This window comes from Octodon degus, unplaced genomic scaffold (genome assembly GCF_000260255.1).
Source record: "Octodon degus isolate 3935 unplaced genomic scaffold, OctDeg1.0 scaffold00081, whole genome shotgun sequence".
Lineage (NCBI taxonomy): Eukaryota > Metazoa > Chordata > Mammalia > Rodentia > Octodontidae > Octodon > Octodon degus.
Genome location: NW_004524657.1, coordinates 12202145 through 12210925, shown reverse-complemented (window position 1 = coordinate 12210925; position 8781 = coordinate 12202145). Strand labels below are relative to the sequence as shown.

At 37.4% G+C, this 8781-nt stretch overlaps 1 pseudogene; it reads left to right on the top strand.

The window, feature by feature from the left end:
• The first annotated feature begins 887 nt into the window (after positions 1-887).
• LOC101578671 lies at positions 888-2332 on the top strand (annotated as a pseudogene).
• Positions 2333-8781: the final 6449 nt, after the last annotated feature.

Genomic DNA, 8781 nt, shown 5'->3' with positions numbered 1-8781 from the left:
ATTTCAGAGAATGAAAATTAATAAAGGATGTTAGAGACATATTTGTAGGCTTGAAATGATCTCAAAACTAATATTAAATTTAAAGTAATAGAAAACAACCACAGAAGAAATGCTCAGCAGAGTTTTGCAGAAACCAATTTTATTGAGGCCCAAATTATTAAGAGAAATATAGAAGTCATTAGAAAGAAAGAAAACGGGGCACTTAAGATTTCCAGGAACAACAAGCATCCCCTTAGATTTTATGGAGACATGTTTGGCTAGTAAAATATCTATTGAGTGAGCACTTATAGTCATGTGTTATATGCTCAGGTGTCTTCTCATTTATTCCCCCCCAAAAATTCTTTATGTAGGTATAAAAACTTAAAATAATAGCTAAGCACCTGATAGCGTTTAATTTTAACCTTAAACCAATTTGATTATGTGAAAGCATTTGCTCTTCCATTCTCCAATATTAACTTTTTTTAATTTTATAGGAAAGTGACTTCCATTTAGTAGGTGTGCTGAAAGGCCATTTTCGTGGAAAGAACTGCTTCCACATTGATAAAGTAGGATTAAGGGTTTTTAAATTGTTGAAATGAAATTGTTTGGGTATAATGTATCAGGACTCAATGTAGTGTGTTTCTATTGTGTTAATATTAGTGTGAAGGGCATGCCTGATAGCTCACAGGATTAAAGTACCTGCTTAGGCAGATGCAAAGACCTGGGTTTGATCCTTTGCACCCGCAGGGTGCCCTGAGAAGGGAATTGAGACTGGGCGTGGTGGTGCGCACCTGTAATCTAGCACTTGGGAGTCTGAAAACAGGAGGATCGCTGAGTCTGATCTGTGTAGTGAGACCCTGTACTAAATACAGGAAAAAAAAAAGGTGGTACTGTGCATTTCTGGCTCAACCATCTGCCACCTGCTCCAAAGATGTCAGCCCTGAGTACCCTATTTCAGTATATCGATGAAAACCAGGACCGCTACATTAAGACACTTGCAAAATGGGTGACCATCCAGAGTGTGTCAGCATGGACCAAGAAAAGAAGAGACATCAGAAGGGTGGTGGAGGTTGCTGCTGCCGATATCCAGCATCACAGAGGGAGAGGCACTGTGGAACTGGTACATTTTGGGAAACAAAAGCTCCCTGATACCTTTTCCCCCCATTCTGTTGGGCAAACTGGGCTGCGATCTACAGAAGATGATGTGTATTTATTGGCATCTGGATGTTTAGCCTGCAGCCCTGGAGGATGGCTGGGATAGTGAGCCTTTCACCTTGGTGGAGTGAGATGGCAAGTTGTATGGGAGCAGTTCAGCTGATACTAAAGCACAAGTGGCTGACTGGATGAACGCCCTAGAAGTGTATCAGAAGACAGGTCAGGGGATTGTGCGATTCTGTCAATGTGCAATTCTGCCTCAAGGTATGGAGGAGTCTGGCTCTGAAGGCCTGAACGAACTGATTTTTCCACAGAAAGACACCTTCTTTAAAGATGTGGACTATATTTGCAGTTCTGACAATTACTGGCTGAGAAAGAAGAAGGCCTACATCACATATGGTCTCAGGGACATCTGCAACTTCTTCATTGAGGTGGAATTCAGTGAAAAAGGCTTCCATTCTGGGGTATATGGTGGCTCATTCCATGAGGCCATGACAGATCTCATTTCATTGATGGGATCTCTGCCAGGCAACAAGGGCAAATCCTTTTCCCTGGTATTAATGAGGCTGTTGCCCCCCAACCAATGAGGAGCACAGACTTTATGACCACCTTGTCTTTGACATGAATGAGTTGCCAAGGACATCAGGCTCAGAACCTCCTGCACAGGTGCAAGCAAGAAACCCTGATGCACCAGGGGTGATACCCATCCCTCTCCCTACATAGCATTGAAGGCACCTTCTCTGGGTCCGGGGTTAAGATTGTCATACCTAGAAAAGTGATTGGCAAGTTCTCCATCAGGCTCATGCCAAACATGACCTCTAAAGTTGTCAGCGAGCAGATTACAAACTATTTGACTAAGAAGTTTGATGAACTACACAGCCCCAACAAATTTAAGGTGTACATGGGCCATGGTTGGAAGTCTTGGGTACATGATTTCAACCACCCATATTATATGGTGGGGAGAAAAGCCCTAAAAACAACTTTTGGTGTTAAACCAGACTTGACCAGGGAAGTTGGCAGCATCCCTGTGACCTTGATGTTCCAGGAGGCCACAGGCAAGAACATGATGATTTCACCAGTGGAGTGAGGAAATGATGGTGCTCACTCTCAGAATGAAAAGCTCAATGGCCACAACTATATAGAAGGAACCAGGATGCTGCCTACATACCTGTATGAAATGTCTCAGCTGAGGGACTGAGAGACCCATGTTCCATGGAGAGGTATGTCTGACCAGAAGGAAACCCACCTCTGCCCTCTGTCCTTGTCCTTGCCTCTTATGACTGACCCAAGAAAGTGGAAGCTCCTTCTCCTTTTTTGTCTTGCCAGATCATGTACAGACTTCCAAGAAGGACTACTCACCCAGCTGTTGGGTAGGTGGTGTTAGGTGTACACAGTAATTGGGGCCATTTATTCTAGGAGGCTTGTCAGGAATAGTTGACTGGCTCCTGGGTAGATTCTCAGTAGTAGCCAGTATGACTCAAGCTCCAGAAAGCAAAAGCCCCTGAGATTCAAAAGCTTTGTAGGAGGTGTTGGCCATCATGACGTTGGGATGAACTGGACTTGCGGTTTTCTGCCTGTATTCTGCATTCTCTGTCAAGTAACTCATTTCAGATATTCACGAAGGAGATGAAAAAATTCAGGTGCTTCTTATGCCATGACAGTTCCCTTTGTAACCTCTTGCTGTTATTTGATTCTGTTCTTTACTCAGATTTTGTCCATCACCTGTGTTCTATCTGTTACCAGCCCTCAGAACCCAACCTAATAGTCCTCGTGGGAGGACTGGTCCATCTCAGTCTGTGTTGCTCAAATAAAAGCAGAAATGAAGCCTCTGAAGGGGGGATTTTCATATATATATATATATATATATATATATATATATATATATATATATATATATATATATATATGAAATGCATATATATGGGTATATATGAATACACATATATGTGAAATTTGACACATATAACCTTCATTTTTAATTGAAATCAAAAATGGAAACAATCCTAAATAAATCACAATCACTTTTATTGACAGCAATAATAGCTAACATTTGTAGGCCATTTATTCTTTACCAGAAACAGATCACAACATTTCATATGTATTGTCAGTCTTTAAATAGTTCTTAAAAGTGGGTGCAACTAATGTGTTAAGTACAAGTACACTTTTCTGAACAACTTCCACAGTGAATATAGACATTATGTACTATACACATGTAGTAATAAACTACAATAAAAATTTTAAAATGGGTTTAATTATTACCTTGATTTCCCAGTAAGTAAATCATCACATTGAGAAAAAAAAAGATGCTGGGAATACAAAAGTTGGATAGCAATATTTGAATGCAAGTATCTTGACTGTAAAATGAATAGACTAAATGATTCTATTGCCTGGTACTGGGCTACATAGATCTGAAACTCAGGTTATCTGGGTTGAAGCATATTTTCCCAAGGTACTTAAGGTTCTGTGCTAAAATAAAGGGATTGAGGACACTTCTTATGTGATTTTCGGTCATCATTTTTCTAATGCAGAATGAGCCCTTATTTGTTAAGAATTTATTATGTAAGCCATCCAGTTGGACATTTGGAATTTGGCATTCTGTGTACATGGTACATTACCAATTTTTTCTATACAGTATACTATGTTCTGTGTGGCAATAAATGGTATGATATCTAATATGCTATCAGGAAACTAATAGGTAATAAAATTTAGGCAAATTCTTAAACAATCTAGTGCATTATGAAAAAGTTCATATTCATTTACACTATTTTATTTGTATCTGCAGGGGCATAAAACTGTTTTGTCTATCTAATTTTCTTTACATAAACTTACTATTTGGTATTTTACTATCAAAAAACAGATAGGCTTTTATAAGCATGGAAATACATTTACAAATAAAACTAAAACAGGGTAAGAGATAAATTTGATTAAATGCCAATCTGAACTGACACAGTTTTCAAAGACATAGAATTGACTATAAAATGTATAAAATACACAGTACAATGAGTTTTACTGTTACTCCAATGTTTCTTTAATTTATTATAACATAACCGATTTCTGACATTATTTATAATTACTAAACATAAAAATATGTAGACACTGCAACATCAGACTTTAAGGTAAAATTTTTACCTAATTTGTTTAGATTCTTTAAAAATCACTGATTCAAAGTTGATTCTGTAGGACAGCAAATGTCTGTTGTATAGGAGATTCTGTTTCCTCAATTCTTGCTTATAATTCATTTTAGGGCAGAGTTCACTTTCAGTACTTAGTTGATGCACACTGGACTTCCTTCTTTTTAAAGTATGCCTTAAATGTGTTTATTTATTAAGTGTACTATATTGCCATTAAGCCAAAAGTATTAACAGTAAGACTGCTCAAAATAAAATATTTATCAAGACATTGCAGATGAAAGCCAGAAGAGTACCAAGTCCCATGACAAATTCTCCAACTAGCAGCAGCAAAGTTAGAGAGAAGTTGGAAATATGTCCACTCCACTTGTCCTGGCTTGTGTGTGGCTGTGCCCCCAGGGCCTTGTGTGGTGATAGGTTTTTTTTTTTTTTTTTTTGATGTAGCTGGGTATAGGGTGTATGATCATGGGATTAAGGTTGCATGGTACTGGATTTGTTCCCTAATTTGTTCATCATAGCTCTGGGTGTGGATAATGGGAAGGTTCAGCCTGGGGGTGGAGGGCAATACCTGAAAGGCTTGTATCCTATACTGGATAAAGGGCACAGCTGGGGCTTGTTGGGGGTCATAGATTATAAACTGAGGCTAGGGTCCATTAGAGGCCAGCGCCTTTCTTTGCTCTGTGGGCTGGTTGCACTGTGGAACTACCACTTTCTTGAGGCTTCCAGGCCTGCATGGTCTGTGAGATCATGGCCCTCATAGGACAAGATAAGGTCTGATGAGGACACCAGAGATCTTGGAACAATAGAGTAAGAGCAGTAAAAATTTCCCTTGAGTGAGAGGAAACAGATTTTCTATTAAACCTTATCTCATTCTTGCAAGAATACTTTATTTTCCTTACTAGATCACCACAATCACCACTACCATTCTCTGTATCTATATTAGGTATAGAAAATATGGGTACCGCAAAATGAAATGGGGAATGTTTTAATATAGGAAGACAATCCATCTAGAGAAAGACATGTTACTTGCAGATTGCTGAGGTCAACTGTCCTGAAAATTTATTTGTAAATTGGACATGGTGATACTGTGTAGTCTACCCAGAGCTACAAACCAAATCTTTCATGATGTACTCAGGAATTTGAATTAGGCTTTGGTCCATAGCCTCAAGTTAATTTCCAAAGTATCTCTGAGTCTACCACCTCCTGCCCTTAAAATTTAACTTGAAGTATCTAAGAATATTTATTTTTATCATCACCATGAAATTTACAATGAAAAATTTTATGTTCATACATGGAAAATTTAGACTTGTATAAAGGTATTTTCTTGTCAAAGAATGAATGGTTTAAATAACTTGTTATAACTATGAAGTAATAGAGGACTGGAAAAAATAGTAAAGCAGAAATCATTAATGAACCTAATCATGTCAATAAGAATAAATCTTTTGTATATGCCCATGCATAGCTGAAAGGAAATGGTGAGCTGAAAGCAGACTGAATCTGACTATAAAACCCAAAGATAAATTGGAAATAGCGTTTCTTGCTTTAAAATGTTTGCATGTGAATATTCATTAAGAATAGAAAGTAAATACAGATATTGGAAATATTGCTGTAAAGGGAATGCTAGATCTTGTTATATTTAAACAAATGAATGTGGATGCAGATGAAAATGCATTAAATAACTCTAATAAGGTACATATTGCCTGGCCTCTGCCAGTTATAACTCTCAAAGAATAATAGCCTCCATCTCAATTTCTTCTTCAACACAAAAGTTCCTGTTAAAGAGCAGGAAGCTCTTACACTCAGAGATTTAGTAGAGAGACCATCTCTGTGGAGCCTGTTTCTAGTCTTCCAGTTGCATTCACTGTGTCCATGACCTCCAGAACCCTGGCAAAGGAAGGGAGTGCAACAGACTCAGAAACTGTATATTCTCTTTGGCTAGTTCTGCATTAATTCATAAAAAGAAATCTGACAATTATATTTTTCTTCCCATAATTTCTGAAAGTAGTGAGGCATATGCTTAATCATATGACCTCCATAACACTCTCAGCACTTGCAAAACAAACATTTTCTCTGCTGTAGCTTTTTCTTATTTTCAATTTTCTTTTCTGTACTTCTTCATGTGATCCATTGTGACTTAGATAATTCTATTGGTTAATTTTTCTCAATAGTCATTTCACAACTTAACAAATGACACAATATACTATGCTTTCCTGAGTAGACACCTCTTAGATGGAAAAACACAAAGAGCTAATAAATGTGTGAAAAATGTTTCACATACTTGGCCATCAGAAATGCAAATTAAAACAAATCTGGGATTTAATCTCACTATGAAAGAATGGGTGTCATTAAGCAATTAACCAATAACACATGCTGATGAGGGTCTGTGGGGAGAAAGGAAAATTTACGTTACTGATCAGACTATAAACTGATATTTCTGTAAGGTATGGTGATGGTATTTTGATAGGGATTGCATTAAATCCATATAAAACTTTGGGAGTATGGCCATTTTCACAATATTGGTTCTTCCTATCCAGAAGTAAGGAATATCTCTCCATTCTCTGAAATCTTCTTCAATTTTTTTTAAGATGGTTATAATTTGCATTGTATAGACTTTTACTTCCTGTGTTAGATTAATTCCCAAAAATTTCCTTTTTTTGGATGCTATTGTGAAGAGTATTGTTTCTCTTATTTCTCTCTAGGTGAGTCTTTTATCTGTGTAGAGGAATGCTATTGTTGTGCTATTGGGGTGCTGACTTTGTATCTTGCTTTGCTGCTAAATTTGTTTGGTAATTCTAGGAGCTTCTTGCTGGAGTCTTTTGGGTCTTCCAAGTACAGTATTATGTCATATACAAATAATGATAGTTTAACTTCTTCTTTAATTATTCTTATTCCTTTTATTTCTTTCTCTTGTCTAATGGCTCTAGTTAATGATTCCCGGGGACAGCCAAATAGCTTAGTGGATTAATGCACCTGTAAGCAGGTGCAGGGACCAGGGGTTCAATCCCTGGGCCTGACATTTCAGCCCTGCCCCCAGGGCATGCTGAGATGGCCATTGAGACTAGGCATGGTGGCGTGCACCTGTACTCCCAGTTCTTGGGAGGCTGTAAACAGGCAGATCACTATCAGTCGATCTAGTACTGAGACCCTGAACACCCTGCAGACCCTTCCCTAAAAATTAAAAAAAAATATAGATTCCAGATCAATATTGAATATGAGTGGTGATGGAGGACATCTTTATCTTGTGTCTGAATTGAAAGTAAAAACTTTCAGTTTTTGTCCACTTAGAATCATGTTTGTCATAGATGTCTTTTATCAGGTTAAGGTATAGGACATGTATTCCAATTTTCTATAGGACTTTAATCATGCATGAGTGTTGAATATTGTCAAAAACCTTTTCCACACCTATTGAGAGAATCATGTGGTTTTTGGTTTTGGCTCTGTTGATAAAGTAAATTACTTTTATGGATTTGTGTATGTTTAACCTTCTTTGCATCTTTTGGATGAATCCTAGAGAAAACATTCCTAAAATTCTTTTGTAACCAGAGAAGACCTAGAAAACCAAAGGCAATCTTGGGTAACAAAGGCAAGGCTGGAGGCACTACAATCCCTGACTTCAATTTTTTTTTTTTCGATACTGGGGGTTGAACTCAGGACCCTGCACTTGCCAGGTAAGCGCTTATTCTGCCGAGCTATCTCCCTGGCCTCCCGATTTGAAATCATACTAGCAAGTTACTCTGATAAAATTAACATAGTACTGGCAAAAAAAAAAAAACAAAAACAAAAACAAAAGCAAAACAAACAAACAAAAAAACAGACCTGAGGATCAATGGAACAAATTAGAAGATGCAAATACAACTACAAACACACTCAATCATCTTTTCTTTGACAAAGGAGCCAAACATGCTCACTGAAAGAAAGATAGCCTCTTTAACAAATGCTGCTGGAATAACTGGCTCTCCACAAGCTGAAAACCAAAACTAGACCTGGGTCTATCACCATTCACTAAACTGAAGTAAAAATACATTAAAGTTCTAAATATTAAAACAGAAAAACTAAATTTCCTGGAAGAGAAAGTAGCTGGAAATCTTGAAGACATAGGAGTAAGCAGATAGTTTATGAGCAAGAAAAAACTTCATGGGAAATGCTGCAAAGAATCAAAAACTAGGATCTCATTTTACTGAGAAGTTTCTGCATGTCAAACCTAATAAACTACAGAGTGAAAAGACAACCCACACATTGGGAGAAAATCATAACCAACAATCACCCAGACAAAAGACTTCTATCTAGGTTATATAAAGAACTGAAAAAAAATTGATCCTCAAAATTTAACAACCCAATCAAAAAATGGGCATGTGAGATGAACACACATTTCTCAGAAGAAGAAATACAAGTACATGAAAAAATTTTCCACAGCACTGGCCATCTGAGAAGTGCAAATTAAAACAGTATTGAGATACCATGTCTCTCTAGAAAGAATGCCTATCATAAAGAAATAAACAAGTAAGAAATACTGGAGAGG